The following is a 16,377-nucleotide window of genomic DNA, read 5'->3' as shown; positions in this document are numbered from 1 at the left end:
TAAAAAAATGAATAAGATAGAGAAAAAAGAGATAAGGGATAAGACGAGAAAAGAAAAATGGGAAGAGAAACAGCTACATGGAAGATTCATTAGAATGGCAAAAGATGAAAATAACGAAAACACTTGAATATGGTTATGAAAAGGACACATAAATAGAGAAATCTAATCCTTAATAACAGTTGCACAAGATAGATGAGCAACTATATTAAAGCAAAAATCGACAAGACAAAAGAAAACAGCAAGTGCAGATTCTGTGGACAAAGAGACAAAACGATAAACCACATAATAAATGAATGCACCTAGCCCTAAAAGAATAAAAAAATAGTCACAATCAAATGGGGACAGCACTGCACTGAGAATTATGCAAACAACTGCATCTTGAACACCCAGACAAATGGTACAGGCACAACCTGGCAGCAGTACTTGACAATGGAAATAAAAAAAATCCTATGGGACATGTATGTACAAACAGATAAGCCCATCCAAGCAAGAAGACCGGATATCATAATAGTTAACAAGAATGAAAAGTTCCACCAGATTGTTCATTTTTGCAGTTCCAGCAAACCATAGGATAAATATCAAGGAGACAGAGTAGCGAAGCAAGTACACGGAACTAGTCAGAGAGCTGAAAGAGATGTGGAAGATGAAGAAAGTCAGTAATAGTAGGAGCACAAAAAAACCTTAAAAAAGAATGAGAGAGATTGGAATCAGAGGGTTGGTCGAGAAGATACAATGGATAACAATAATGAAAAGGGCTGAAATAGTAAGGAATACGCTTGAAAGTAAAGACTAATACATATGAGCTGGAAACACTAACCGGACATATAGAAACTGCAGCAGAATTAAAAAAAAAATTTAATAAATTTTTTTTTAAAAAGCATAGAGGACATCACCTGGAGTCAGGAAAACTCGAACGGTATAATTATAAACGCCTGCCTAATAAAAAAAATTGTAGTGTTGGCAACAACTAGCACCACAGAAAATGGCAGTGAAAGGTCAAGGAGGATGGAAAGACCAAGGAGATAAAGCACTAATCAGACCTCCACTGGATAAGTGCAAAGAGGACTGGGACTTGGGGAGGCTTATTGCCATTCAAATTCTAGTGAAGACCAAGGGTCTCTACCAGCGAAAAATCCAAGGTAAACAGCTGTTGCGATAATGCAAATTCATTTGCAAAGGTTATCAAAAAAGATGGAGAATACTGGAGATCTAAGGTTACTTGTTGTCACTCAAACTCCATGGTGAATATTAAGGAGATAGGTTGCTGACAAAGAGAAATATTTGATGATGGCCTGTGTGAAAACTCCTAATGAGTCAATAATAATAATAATAATAATAATAATAATAATAATAATAATAATGATAATAATAATAACTCTGTATCCTCAGATTAATATAGCAATACCACCAACATCGGTTGATACCAAAAATTATGATTGTGGATAATCTGAGAGAACGAGAAGACCGAGGAGAGATAGAAAAGCAAAAAGAGTACTGGAATCCTGAAGAGGTCTATTTTTATTCAACTTCCAGAGAACACCAAATGAATTGCAAGGATGATGAAAAAGAGAATAGGGAGTACAGGGAAAGAAATGGAACTGGTGTTACAAATAATTCATTTAAATTCCAAACAAAAAATCACATGGTTTCCTCTTCTAAGTACAGCAAGAACTCGTCTCCCTACCACAACGGACAAAGACTTTCCTATCTATCTCCTTGTACCTAGTGTCAGGTGGAATTTCCATAGCCAGAGCGCCTTTGCAAGGGCTTCTTGTCTGTGGAATACATTACCGCAGAACTGATTCCCTGCATACTACAATATAGTCATCTTCAAATCCAATGTCAACAGGTGCTTATTTTGAACCGTTCTGTCAGTAATGAAACTTAGTTCATTGCATTGATCAATTTCGGCTGACTGTTATTTCATCTCATTAACCCTTATCCTCGAGTAGCTTTTGGTCTTGATTAGTGGTGACTCAACAGTATAAAAAAAATAATAAAAAAGAAATAAATTGTCCGTTGTGGTAGGGAGACGAGTTCTTGCTGTACTTAGAAGAGGAAACCATGTGATTTTTTGTTTGGAATTTAAATAAATTATTTGTAACACCAGATTAATGTGCTTTCTCATCTTTTTCTGTCATGCTTTTGATTCTTTTTTTAATGGAAATCGCTTCAGACAAGGCGTGAAGCCACTTGATGTAAGGAGCTAACAAAAATGAAAGATGATTATGATTACATCTCTCTTGATTGCATTAACATCTTTGAAACGAATCGCTTTGATGATTCACTTGATATTAAAAAAAAAATCAAAATCAAAATCACACGGAGCAAGATCAAAAGAAATGAGTAGCTTATTGCAGTTCTTTTTATTTTTTGTTCAATATTCATCGTACTGCTATATCAAACACATGATAACAAGAGTAAAAACCCAAGAAAATTGAATGACAATTAAGCAGATTGTATTGATCAAATGCAGGAGGGGGGGGAATGACAAGTGCTCGACTGAACTTGAATCTATATTTTCCCCCTTGCCAAACTTTCACAAAAAACACTCGACTAGCTACAAACACTTTATGCGATTTCTCCCACTCTCTATCTGTGCCTAAATATAAACACAAATTCCATAAACAAAGTTTCTATTCCAGAACTACTCACCTGTAGAACCCTGTTCCGCTGGCCTGCTTCCCAGTTGATTACAACATGGTAGCTTTCAAATCCAATGTAAGCAGGTTCTTGTTGAGCTGTCCCTCATAAATAATCAACTTCTATGCAATTTATATGTTTAACGATTATTACACTACCACCTTACATTCATTAACCCTTATCCTCGAATGGCCTTCGGGCCTTGGTAAGTAACGACTCCCAAATAAATAATAAAAAAAATTCGTTGAGGGTTTTGTTGTTGTTGTTGTTGTTGTTGTCAGGAGGATAGATGTGGTTGTTGTTATTTTTTGTTGTTCTCAGTATGGTATACGATTGTTGCTGTCATATTGTTGTTCTCAGGATGATACGATGACGTCACGGTTGTATGAAAAAGAGAATCAGTCACAGTAGGAAATGCCGTGTTGACTCTTGCTGAAGTTTGTCCATGTGCAAGAAACTTATCTCAGTGAGAGGTTGGAGGAAATGAGGCCTCGCTCTTTAGTTTGTATGTGTGCAAGAAATTAACCTCAGTGAGAAATTGAAAAGGATGAGACATAGTTTTTGGGTTGTGAGCATATGTGCAGTAAACTAACACAAGGGGGTTGAAAAATGAGGCCTAGCTCTTTGATTTCTGTGTTTGCAGTTAACTGATCTCGGTAGGAAATATGGTTTGGTTACATAGTTCTGTGTAATCCATTGCCACCAGTTTTTCTCATTATAACTAACAGTGTGTATTTTTCCATACCAAATTCAATTCGGATATCCTGGCTGCAGAATCTGTTTTCTTTTATTAGCATCTCTAATTCCTTTTTGTTTCTTGCAAAATGTTTCAGGTCGTCCATATACATTAATTGGTTCATTCTTTCATCTTGAATTTGTATCCGGCTTGGTGCTTTTTTTAGTCTATTGTTAAGGGGCATTCTGGCTATGATGAATACTAGTGGTGATAGGGAATCTCCTTGGAAGCAAGGCTCAATGGTTGCATAAAAAATCGAGGAAGGTTTGGTCCAGAACACACAAAGGATTACCACAGAAATGTTTCCACTCTCAGTCCATTGATTTACTGTTTAGCGCCTAACACATGTTTGCTTGCCACGCCACATAGCAGCAAGAATTAACCAGAGGATGACTGATTCTGATGTTGACTCCTCGTGGATTTTCAAGAGCTCTATTAGCTGAGTAGCTCTAACATTATCATATTTCCACCCCTTACCAAGGTGAGTAAAGGTTGGGCTTTAGGTAGTGCTGCTGCTGCTGCTGTTGTATGTTTGTTGAGCATCATTCATGATGATGATGATGATTTTTTGTTGACATTCGTTTTTGCTAATATCATTCTATTAGGAATTCTTTCTAAAAGGATATCGGGTACTTATCGGAGGAAAAAATGAAGGTTGCCAACGTTCCTAAGTGAAAGTGTTTCTGTGGCACAAACTGGGTTTGAACTTGGCACACCTAGGTTGTCAGCTTGGATCGTTGACTACTTTGTTGCTGTTTTCTTGGGAGCTATATCCTAGGGGTAGTGGTAGTGGTAGTGGTGGTGGTGATAGAGGGTTTGTGAAAGGCCGTGTTATGTGTTTTCAAGTCAAGGCTTGATTATTGCTGGAAAGATAATCTGTGGCTGGGATGGTGTATCAGGATGGGAAGAGCACTGCGATGTCTTGCTGATACATGTTGCTTATTATTATCATTATGATGATGCTTATGATGATGATGATGATGATGTATGCTGCTTATTATTATGATGATGATGATGTATGCTGCTTATTATTATGATGATGATGATGATGTATGCTGCTTATTATTATGATGATTATGATGATGATGTATGCTGCTTATTATTATTATTATTATTATGATTATGATGATGATGATGATGATGTATGCTGCTTATTATTATGATGATGATGATGATGATGATGATGTATGCTACTTATTGTTATTGTTATTATTATTATGATGATGATGATGTATGCTGTTTATGATGATGATGATGATGATGATGATGATGCTTATGATGATAATGATGATGATGATGATGATGATGATGTATGCTGCTTATTATTATTATTATGATGATGATGATGATGCATGCTGCTGCTGCTGCTGCTGATGATGATCTAAGCTCTGCCACATGGGTCTAACATTTATTCTAAAAGTGTTGGTTTGCTCTGATTGGTCTCATCCGAATGCTGATGTTCTTGCTTCATTCAGTTTGATGGTAACCAAGGTGCGCGTGTGCAGAGTGAAACGAAATACGTTTGCTTTTGTCGCAGGGACGTGATCTGTCGAGTTTCAGAACTCTCTTATTTTTATTTATAAAAAAACAAAAAAAAAAACAAAAAACAAATGAAACGAGATCATGTCAACGATAGTATAACAGTTCATTCCTCAGTGTTCATAGTTAAACGATCTTGTAAAGAGTAGGCACACACGAAATCATATACAAAAAATGCTTAAAGAAAAATAACATTCCAGTTATACTTTCTCAATATATTGATTTCAAATTAACCTTACGAAATATTGTTCTTAAAAATGTGATTAAGTATCTTCTATTTAAAATTCGTGCCACAAACACAAATACACATCGATTTCAAACTTTACAACAACCGTCAACAAGAGCAGGAGTATACTTTTCTTTATCCACGAGGGGCTGACCTCTCGAGGTTAATACAACCTAAGAAAATGAAGGGGGAAAAAAGCAACAAATAAGAGTTGCTTTTTTCCTCTTCATTTTCTTGGTGGTATTAACCTGTCTTCCATCCATACCTCACACAGCACAAACAGATCCGTTGCTTTTCAGATATACATTGTATGAAAAACATGGTGCTTGTCCATAGTTCGAGTTCCTGAAAAAAAAATTATAAAATAAAAATAAAAATAAATTATCTGCATGATGTACGTACCCATGACGGAAAGAAAATATCGTGCCCAAAGAATCATGTCAAATGATCAAGTAGTTTTGTTTAGAAAAAAGAAAATCAAATTTTATGGCTAAACTACAGGCGACGATCTCGCGACGACATCTTGAAAACAGACTGAAGGAACAACTGAGATAACTCCAAATAATTCAAACTTGCGAGATTTTAGAAAGCCATTCTTAACATAGGAAAGAGGAGGCAGTGGAAAACTCAAATTCGCTTAAAAATGATTTTCTTTATAAAAAGTATAGCTATTTAATTTATGTGACTTTTGATGTATTATATTTTATTTTATTCGCAACGAGTACGTACATCATATAGATTTTTCTTTATTTATGTTTTACTTCATAGAGGTGGAAACGCCGCAAAACATGTATGGAAATATTTATTTTTAATCAACAAAGACTAAATTATTGATCTGTTTTTCTCCGATCGTCTTTTATGTTTACTGATTCAATTATGAGACATTTTGGCGACGAGGAAAACATTTTGATGTTTTTTTTTGTTTGTTTGTTAATTTGTAAAGAAAATATAATGAGACATTTTGTAACATTATTTGTATTTCAATGAAACAAAGATGGCGGTGTTTCTCGTATCACATTTTTTGTAGTATGTCTTCTTTGTCACTTATTTTTCATTTGGTAAAATTAAGTTTTGTATTTGTTGTTTTATGTTTAAAATTCTAGCTTTTCTTTCTACTTATTCTTTCTTTTTTTTTTCTTCCTCCTTTTTCTTTCTTTTTCCCCCATTTCTGTGCATTGTTCTTATTTTCTTTTTCTTTTTTAATTTTTTCACAAACTATTTTCTTCTTTTTCAAAAATTTTTCATTGTTTTTTTTTTTTCAATTTCTCCAGCTAAATTTGAAAATTACATTTAATTTTGAAATTTATTTTTGTTAGTCTATCGCGCTCTATACTTTCATGCATGGTTTTCACAGAAATTCTACGTACCTTATCTAACTCGTTCTTGAACTAAGTGTCTTCAAGTTAAGCTGACTTCCGAAAAGGCCTTCGACAACTCCTAATGATGGCAAAACATATTCTTCAGTGTCCTTGACTTTCACAACAACGAATATCGACTTGACAAGAAAGCTCTTGCGGTTTTTAACTTTTAAATTCAAATAAACGTATCTCGGATCTCGGTTCAAACAAAAATGTATTGATCGAAATAAGCACTATCAGAATCAAAACACTTTTGTCAAAGCAAAACCAGTATATTTATGCAAGTAACGTAAAATGTTTGAAAAAGTGGTAGTCGGTAGGTGAGAGGCCTGGAGAGTATGGCAGATGTAGCAGAGTTTCGAAGCCCAATTCGTTCAACTTCTTGTTGTGGAGGAGAATTGGGCCTTTTCTGTTGACTAATGCTGGGTGTTGTTGTCGAAGTTTAAAAAAAAAGTTTTTTGTATAATTTTCACGCAACAGGGTGCCCGACCTTGCCGGTCGTAAAATACGCTTAAATATATGTTTCTTTTTTTTTTCTTTTTAATATTTCCTTTTCTTTCTCTTTGATATTTCTTCCACATCCTCTATTAAAAACTTTTCTTTTTCTCTTGGTTTCAAACGCATTCCAAACATTCTTCAAGTCTTTCACTGTAAATATTAAGACTAAAAAACAAATAAAGAACCGTTAAATCCCCCTAAGTACATCAGAAAGTGTGAAAAACACGTGACGGTGAAGATCAAAAAATGTTTCTTGTACCATTGCAAGCCTTTAATGCAGTCAGCTTGCAAGATCAGACGGGCGCCCTAAGAAGGCTAGTTGAAACAGATCTAGAATTTCTAGGGGAAAAAGGGTCTATTTTTTTTTTTTTTTTTAGTGTAAAAGGCAATAAGTATTCGGTAAATAATAGCTATATATCAAAGTCAATCAAGCTAGTTAATCAATTCTTCTTTTCTTATTAGCTCCTTATATGAAGTGTACATCTATGCTATTAATTCTTTTATTAATGAAAATTTGGTATCTATCGGAAGCTGAAGCTATACTATTGCTATCGTGCAATGCTCTTTTTATTTAGAGAGTGGAGACTATAGCATCTGTGCTGTTGCCATGATATCTTCCCAGGTATTATTTTCTCTTTTTGTGAGGGTGGGGGTAAATTCAGTATCTGTTCTGTGGTCATAATACTATCCTCCCAGGGATTTTCTTCTCCTTTGGGGAAGGGGTTGTATCTGTTATGTTGTCATTAGATCTTCTTCCCAGATATTAGCTCTTTATTTGTGTGTAGTGCAGTACCTGTTATGTTGCCATAAGGCCATCCTCCAAGAAATTACCTTTCTGCTTTGTGGAGGACAGTGTAGTATATGTTTAGTTGTCATATATGCTAGTAAATATATACAATGCAGTTAAACATGGTCCGACCGACTGTCATTTTTGCATGGATCTTACGAATGCCGATACTACAAGTATATTTTTTAGAGCAGTCATATAGACTGAGAACAAGCAAACTCAAATGTAAACATTTCCTGCTAACTGTTTTCCTCCTTTAGTTTTTCAAAGGTATCTCCTGTCTTTGAGACAATCTTCTTTCATTCTTAGCTCCTTATATCAACTAGCTTCACATATTGTCTGGAGCTATTTCCATAAAGTTTTTTTTTTAAAAGCTTGTTATGTCTTTGTTTATTTTTCTGTCTGGGATACAACTTAAATCAAAGCTCTATACCAAGATTAGACGCAACTTTTATTGAGTAAATAAAACCCAACTCTTTTCTTACTTTATTTTAAAAAGTAAAAAAGTAAGAATAAAAATGATAGTAAGAGGTCCAGGGGCTAGGAGCAAAACTACATAGGAGTTCTTATTCATTCCGGTGTAACGCCGGATACTAGCTAGTTATTGCTGATTAAACTGTATAAAGTTTTATAAATGTTCGTTGTTATGCTTTCATTATCTCTCCTCAAAAGTGGAATGATTTCTCATTTTAGTTTCATACTAGTGGATGGGGTCGCCTGACCTTGCTCAGTCGTAAAATAAGCTTAAATATATTTTAATTCATTTATTCATATTTTTATTTTCAGAAAATTTAGATGAGATAAGTCATCGGTACTCTCAGTTTCAAACCTGTTAATAGGGTACCGTTCTAGGTCCCCATATCAAGCTCTCTTCAAACGATACTCATCTGTTTATATAAACGGCTTGATATAGGAGCCTAACACGGTTCCTTATTATCAGGCTTGAAACCGACGGCACTAATGACTTATCTAAATTTTCTGAAAATAAAAATATAAATAAACCATAGGCTCTTATTTTTGGAATTTTTCCCAAAATGTAACCATAAGTATATATTTTAATTCATTCAAATTTCGTATTTATTATTACAGAGCCAATTCCCAATTTAATCTAATATATAAAAGGCTATATGTCTGTCTGTCTGTTTCCATATTTTCAAACTCTATCGCCTCTGAAACTAAAATTCGCAGTGCAAATGGATCGAAATTGAAAAAATCGTTATACATTTTGTACATACATCTTAGTTCATTTTAAATTTTTAATCGGTTCATATTTGTGTCACATTGGTACAGTGGTGACGTCACCAGCTTTAAATGTTATAGTTTCGGTTTCGATTCTAGCTGATGTCATCCAAATACTTTTTTTTTACTTTTGAAATCACAACTCTATGATAATATATACAAAATCTGGACAAATTAAAATATCATATTTAAGCGTATTTTATCTAACTGTCACCATATTTTCAAACTCTATCTCCTCCGAAACTAAAAGTCACAGAGTGGCGCTAGGGACCTCAAATGATTGAATTTTTTACAGACCATTCTTTTATTGGTCTTTATCCGGTTAAAATAGTTTTTAAGGGGTCGAAAAATGGGTAAAAACTGAAAAAATCGTCATACATATTGTACATTCATCTTAGTTTATTTTTAATATGAATTTTTGTTGGTAAAGTGATAAGGGTTAATCAGCTTTGAATGCTACAGATTTGATTTCGATTCTAGCTGATAGCAACCAAGTCATTTATTTTTTTAACTTTTGAAATCAGTACTTTATATTAGGTACAATATAGTGTTACATAAAGAATTGTTTCTGTAATAATAAATACGAAATCTGTATGAATTAAAATATATTTAAGTGCATTTTAAGTCTGGGCAAAGCCGGGCAAAGCCGGGCAAAGCCGGGCGTACCTTGTTAGTCTACAAAAGTAATATTAATAAATACTGATGATAACCTGTTCGCATAACTCCTCAAATTTTATTAATTCCATTCATTAATTCCAATCCTCTTATGATGGTCATCATCATTCAATTGACAATCTGTCTACTTTATTATTAATCTTTAGATTTGAATGGCTTTTAAATTTGGTACATGGTGACTTAAATATTAAAAAAAAAACTTTGATAATATGCGAAAAGATGAAGATCCATTTGTTTAAATAAGAAAAAAAAAACAACAAAAAAAAAACTATTACATTTTTAACTATGTAAAAAAGAAATTGAATTTTATATGTATTGGAACGTGACGGTGGCTAAGGAGTTAACGATATGGATTGTTTGAATTGAGTTAATTCCACAGAAGCACATTCATTTAGGATTTGTCAACCTTCACGTGATCCCTCCAGTAAATACCCGGTGTCTTTCTAAAAAGAATTCTAAACAAAAAGATATCAGAAAGAAAAAACAAAAAACAAAAAAAAGCAACAATCACAACAGTGTAACATATGCAAATGCAGAGATGCGTGCGAAATGACGTCACGGTAGGGGGAGGGGGGAAAGACTACAAAAAAGAATGTGTGCATAGACAGAAGAGCACGTTCGAGAGGACGAAGGTCAAAGAGAAGGAGGACGATCACGTTACAGATGAAGGTGACGCCACAGCCGTAATGAGAAGTCACGCGTGGCGAGAGAATGAGAAATAAAGATCTTTTCTTGAAACCTGAAACGGGAGTTGAAGTTCTTTCCTCTTTTCCTATTCTTTGTCTCATTTGCAACTAAATCTACAGCATGCAGGTTCCGGATGTCATGTTAACGCGTGTAACATTACAACAGTAGCCTTATCTGATTCGTGAAAAATGAATGACGTAAGTATTCAGTTAGAAATTAAATTTCTAGCATTTTTCTTTTTGTTTTCAAATTTTAGAATCTATTTTCTTCAAGAAATCTATTTTGGAATCTTTTTGAAATTTCCTTTTTTTTTTGTTTTCGATTTAATTTAATTTTTATTTATTTGCAAATCATTAAAATGGGATATGAAGTTAAGAAAAATGAACATATTTTGGCACTTCTTTTTGCCTTTCTTCCCCTCCCCTGTTTGATTTCTACCAACGATTGAAAATCTTGTCGAATGTTGGGAAGAACGTGTAAAGAATTAGGGAGAATGCATTATTGATTAATTAACTGTTATTTTTTTAAATTAAACTTTTTAAATCTAAATAAAGAAAAACGATGGGCGACTTAATTGTCAATCCAATATGTCTTATTTATGTATGTAAGTGCAACAATCAAGAGGAACAACTATAAGCTGAGCAGTGAATGAGATCCCAAACAACTCTGTCGATATGACCTGACACAATCCCACCAGAGTGGGAAAGACTTTTCTTCACAAATGTAGATTTTTTTTTAGTTGCAACTAATTAAGATATCGCAATTACGAAGGGAAGTTTTTTTTTAATATTCACGATTAAAACGCTTTAAGATTAAAAATAATGCAAGATAACAAAAGTCAGCAAACCGGTTTCGTCCTCACCCGTCAAGAGGTATATCAAAGGATTAAAAGGAGGGGAGAGGGAAATTAGTATATGTAAGGACCAGCTGAGGTAAACGAAAGTACTAAAATGGAAGGCAGAGTTGTTGATTTTCAGAGAGCAAAGAGAACAGCAGGGGGAAAAAACGGTGGTTCTGATGATCTGTTGGATTGTCTTTGAAACCCTTTACGGTTAGATCACAAAAGTAAATATAAATTGCATTTTCTGAGTAAGTATGCTTAAGAAAATGTTCGCTAGTTTTGTCCTGAATTAAAAAAAAAAGACGAAAAAACAAATCGACTACTAGGTAATGTGCACACATTTCCTTCTCTAAAGTCACACATCAAACGAAAACGCTCGTTTGGAAACAATTTTATGACTCAAAACATTTTTGATTTACTAGGCCAGTTTTATAGGACATCCAGTTTTCAGTTTATTCAAGGTCATTTTAGTCTATTACACCGAAAATGTATTTCTATAAAAGTTTCTTAAAGTCTGACAAATCTTTTTTTAGTGCTTTGATATACTATTCTTATAGTGCTGTATTCGTAAATGATATATGCAAATATGGAAAACTCTAATGTATGAATCTGTAATCATGCTGTTTTTGGTGGAGTAATTGTGGTGTGATTACTGATGTAATTGTTGTTTGTTTGTGAGTTTTTGGTGGACTTGATAGAATGCTGTTGTTGTGGATAGGTATATTGAGAAAAAGTAATGAGTTGTTTTGTTTAGATTCGGATGTAAAATATTTGTAGTGGGTTCTTGTTGTCGCGAAAAATTGGAACCTCGCACACAAACAATAAATAAATAAATAAATAAAACTTTTTTGAAAAGTTTGACCCTCGAATTGTATTTACAAGTTTCCCAAACGACATCAACTCTAAAAAAATGTTCAGTTCTCGAATTGAAACTAACAATTCTCCAAAACACGAATCTCTTGTTGAACTTCATTCTGGTTCAGTGTTTTTTTTTTTTTTTAATCTCCTCAGTCTTATTTATTGTAAGATGAATGATTTTGAGGCTGCATGAGTGCTACATACTGAGCTGAATCGAGTTGTATGAAAGGATTTAGGAGTCAATGATGGAAGAGGCAGTGCATGCCATGTGTTCTCTCTTGTAACTTCACAAGAGAATAGAGACGGATTAAAAAAATTACATATACATTGTTATCACAAATGGCAGTACGACTGTGACAACTGTCAAGTTAACTGAACAAACGTAAACCAAACGCTTTCGTCTACAACACGATCAATACTGCCGATGCGACCCAACATGGTGCCAAACACTACTTTTGTTGACACAACCTGGCGGTCCCGAACAATTCCGTCGACACGACCCGGTATGGTCTCAAACGATTCCATCAACACATCCCGACACCCTCTGGAACAACTCGGTCGATACAACCCGACACGATCCCAAACAACTCTGTTGTATATGACCTGGCACGATCCCGAATATTTCTGTTGATACGACCAGAAACGATCCTAAAACAGCTCCATCGATACGACTTGACATGATCCCGAACAACTCCGTCGATATAGTCCTACACGCTACCAGAGCAACCTCGGTAGTTACTTCATAAACGACTCTGGTATCGTCTTTTTGTAGCCCTTATACGAATTCATTTTTCACCATACGTAGGCTCGACTAAGCCACTGACACATAAGTCTTGAGCGCTTCCGTGCATGCCTGTCACATCTCTCCCTGTAATTTTTTTTAACTGTCTATATCCTATCCCTTTTAAATGCTATTTTTTTTTTCAAAGAAATGTTTATCATCCTAAAACCAAAGTTGATTCTAACTTCGTTTTTACGATTGCAGTAGATTTTTAATCCACGGAAATTTTTTGATTGGAAATTTATATTCTAGTCGACACTCTTCTCATTGCGGGAGATGCTAAGAATACAACTGCGATTTATGTAAAACTGTCATGGTTGACGGAACAAGAACATGCTATCTTCGTGGAGTAAATACAGAGTTACATTCAAAATTCTTTGCAGATTCCCGAGATCGACAGAAAGATGTACGAGTTCGACAAAATACACCTCAGAGGTTACATTGACTGAAACGTTGTGAAAATAATACTCAAGATAACAACGGTAGTCCGAATAATACAAATATTTTGGATTATTTTGGTCGATTTTAGATCTTTCGTAAAATTCAAGGTTGGCCTTATCCAGTTTTGTATGGCCTATGACATGCTTTATGTCATATGCTAGCTGCATAGGTTTATATGTATACTAAGTTTAGTTCAAAATCTATGGAGTCGTTCCTATGCATTTAGTGAATAAATAAACATTTGATTTTATTTGTATAGATGATATTAAAACAATTTTTGATAAAAGGGACTTATTTTTAAGGTTTATGAGAAAATCATTGGTATCTATTAGGTTAATTGTGCATTGAGAGAGTGAGACACAGACAAATAGACAAAAAGAGGTAAAATGGAGTCGGAGAGAGAGGGAAAATGAAAAGGAAATATAAACAGAAATAGAGAATGAGAGAGAAAGATGGAAATGGAGACGACGAGCAAGAAGAAAGAGAGAGAGAAAGTAATGGAGAGAGAGAGAGAGAGAGAGAGAGAGAGAGATCAAATGAAGATAAAGAGGCAGGAAGAGAGAGGAAAGGAAGGAAATCAAAATAGAGATAGATAGATAGATAGAGAGAAAGAGAGAAAGAGAGAAAGAGAGAGAGAGAGAGAGAGAGAGAGGGAGGAAGAGAGAGAAATAGGGATATAAATTGAGAGGGAGAGAGAAAGATTAGAAATGAAGATGGAGAGAGAAATAGGGAATTGAGGCATGAAAAAGAGAGGGTGAGTGAGAGAGAGAGAGAGAGAGAGAGAAAGAAAGAGAAGTAGTACATAATAAATGAAAAGAAAGGGGGATATATATATGTATATATATATATATATATATATATATATATATATATATATATATGAGAGAGAGAAAAAGAAACAAAAGAAAATAAGAGAAAGAGAGAGAGAGAGAGAGAGAGACAGACAGACAGACAGACAGACAGAGACAGAGACAGAGGGGGGTGGGTAGGTGAAAAAGCTGAAAGAAGTGAGTGACGTTAATGGCATGTGTTTTCTTCCGGTAACTGCCAGTGGATGGTACGCAAAAAAATGTCCCCTGATGTTTTTTTCTTCTTGACAAATATTATCTAAGTCGGGTCCTTAAGCTAAAAAAAACTACGCATATTGCTTACCTGTGTATTTGTAAAATGTTATTCTGGTACCAGTCAGGTGAGGGATAATAAATCTTCACACTTTGAACACCTGCATTTTCTTTGGTATTTAGCAAAGACATGCTAAACTCTCTCTTTCTTCCCCTCCTCTGTCTGTCTGTCTGTCTGTCTGTCTTTCTCTCTCTCTCTCTCTCTCTCTCTCTCTCTCTCTATATATATATATATATATATATATATATATATATATATATATTATGTGTGTGTGTGTAGTGTGTGTGTGTGTGTGTTTGATTATAAAGAATATATACTTTTAATGTATATGTTCAATATTTTTCTTACAAATTGGCACAATTAATTAAACTCAATAAAAATGAATTCACATTTTCAGAGCAAATATATCGCTAGTAAATATTCCAAAGCTAAAGATCTATGAGTGTGAAATAAATATATCTTTCGATTTGAAATGTTTACATATACAAAGTGGTGCAAAAGTCACGCATTATTTTGAATCAGTAATAACTTTAACATTTAAGAAATTTTTCTATTTTTTTAGAAATTTTCAAATAAAAACAATTGATTATGGTTGGTTGGTTGGTTGGTTGTTTTTGTTTTACAGCATATCACCCCTTTTCGGGTTATTTAATGCCGAATCCAAAGATTTTGAAGAAAAATTTTTTAATAGAATATATTTGTTGTTTTCAAGTCGGTTTCTATTTAACCCATAGTTGGAACCCTAACAGGTAATACCACTCTGGGTTAGGGTGGACCTGGGAGCAATGGTAATTAAAGGGTGGTTCCATACTCCCCAAAGCCTACAAGCTGGGGCCTCACCACTGGATATAGTTTAAGGTCATATCCAGGACCCCCATTGAGGGACTTTTACCCTCTGCAGGGGGGCAGTCGGTGTATTCTAATGCCCCACCGACAGGGCCTAATTGATTATGGAAAAATTTAGCACTGAGCAACGAACCAAAACTTATTTCGAAAATCGTCGTTCTATAATCTTGACTCAAAGAGCCTATCGTCGGTATTATAATGTCAGACAAGCTCCCAATCAAAGCACAACTGATCGTTTTGTGAAACGGTTTCGGCAGCAGGGTTCAGTCAGTAATCTTCCACGAACTCGCAGACTACGTTCAGTGCGTCCAGCTGAAAATGTAGCATTCGTAGAGGACAGCATTACTGAAACCCCAGACACTTCAACTTGAAGATGGGCCACTCAGATTGAGATGTCCAAAAGGTCACTTCAAAGAATCCTGAGTGAATTATGCCTGTTTCCATATAAAATTCAAATGGTACAGGCACTGCAACCAACAGATTTGCAGTCTCGATTAACTTATACTGTTCACATTTAACAATTAGCCAGAGAACAAAATGACTTCATCCACAAGCTGATAATGAGCGACGAAGTCTATTTTCATCTGAACGGGTTCGTGAATAAGCAAAACTGCTGAATATGAAATTGAAAGTCCAAGAACCGTTCATCAGCGTGAATTGCATCCAATAAAATGCACCGTATTGGAAAGAGTGGTATGGCCTTATTTCTTCGAAGATGAAGGTGTTGCAATGACGGTAACACACAGCGCTATCAACAATGATTGAAAATTGTTTACGGTCAGCTATTCAGGACAACTGCCTACATTGCCCCCCAAAGTATGGCGTTCCTAAAGGAATTGTTTGGCAAGCGTTTGATTTATTATTTTAACTGGCCTCACATTCACTGGATTTGACAGTCCCTGACTTTTTCCTTTGGGTTTATATTAAAGAAATATGTGAAGAATCCAAGAACTTAAAAACAGCATCAGACATGAAATCCGAGAACTAGAGCCTGTTATTTTAAAAAATGTAATATGTAATGGATAATACCACAACTAGAGCCCACCTTTATGAAGCCGAAAATGGTGGCTATTTAAAAGATATACATTTTAAAAACTAAT

This window comes from Euprymna scolopes, chromosome 18 (genome assembly GCF_053919585.1).
Source record: "Euprymna scolopes isolate OS-2025 chromosome 18, ASM5391958v1, whole genome shotgun sequence".
NCBI classification, from domain to species: Eukaryota; Metazoa; Mollusca; class Cephalopoda; order Sepiida; family Sepiolidae; genus Euprymna; species Euprymna scolopes.
Note: the sequence above shows the minus strand (reverse complement) of the source record.